We start from the raw sequence: 1183 nt of genomic DNA on the forward strand, positions 1-1183 counted from the left end.
TCTACAAGTCCATAAGCTTGTTTTCTTGAATTGTCTGCCATCTCTAATGAGATTCTTGCAGCTTGCACCTCAAAGATCCCTAGCTTCTCCATTACAGAGAGAGGCATGAGGTTTATGCTTGAACCTAGGTCACACAGAGCCTTCTTAAAGGTCATGGTGCCTATGGTACAAGGTATCGAGAACTTCCCAGGGTCCTGTCTCTTTTGAGGTAATCTCTGCCTAGTCAAGTCATCCAGTTCTTTGGCGAGCAAAGGGGGTTCATCCTCCCAAGTCTCATTACCAAATAACCTGTTATTTAGCTTCATGATTGCTCCAAGGTACTTAGCAACTTGCTCTTCAGTGACGTCTTCGTCCTCTTCAGAGGAAGAATACTTATCAGAGCTCATGAATGGCAGATGTAAATCGAATGGAATCTCTATGGTCTCAGTGTGAGCCTCAGATTCCCATGGTTCCTCATTAGGGAACTCATTGGAGGTCAGTGGACGTCCATTGAGGTCTTCCTTAGTGGCGATCACTGCCTCTTCCTCCTCTCCAAATTCGGCCATGTTGATGGCCTTACACTCTCCTTTTGAATTCTCTTCTGTATTACTTGAAAGAGTACTAGGAGGGAGTTCAGTAACTTTCTTACTCAGCTGACCCACTTGTGCCTCCAAGTTTCTAATGGAGGACCTTGTTTTATTAATGAAACTTTGAGTGGTTTTGATTAGATCAGAGACCATGGTTGCTAAGTCAGAGTGGCTTTACTTAGAATTCTCTATCTGGTGCTGAGAAGATGATGGAAAAGGCTTGCCATTGCTAAACCTGTTTCTTCCACCATTATTGTTGTTGAAACCTTGTTGAGGTCTCTGTTGATCCTTCCATGGGAGATTTGGATGATTTCTCCATGAAGGATTATAGATGTTTCCATAGGGTTCTCCCATGTAATTCACCTCTTCCATTGATGGGTTTTCAGGATCATAAGCTTCTTCTTCAGATGAAGCGTCTTTAGTACTGCCTGGTGCAGCTTGCATTCCAGACAGACTTTGAGAAATCATATTGACTTGCTGAGTCAATATTTTGTTCTGAGCCAATATGGCATTCAGAGCATTAATCTCAAGAACTCCTTTCTTCTGATTCGTCCCATTATTCACAGGATTCCTTTCAGAAGTGTACAAGAATTGGTTATTTGCAACCATTTCAATCA

This window comes from Arachis duranensis, chromosome 1 (genome assembly GCF_000817695.3).
Source record: "Arachis duranensis cultivar V14167 chromosome 1, aradu.V14167.gnm2.J7QH, whole genome shotgun sequence".
Lineage (NCBI taxonomy): Eukaryota > Viridiplantae > Streptophyta > Magnoliopsida > Fabales > Fabaceae > Arachis > Arachis duranensis.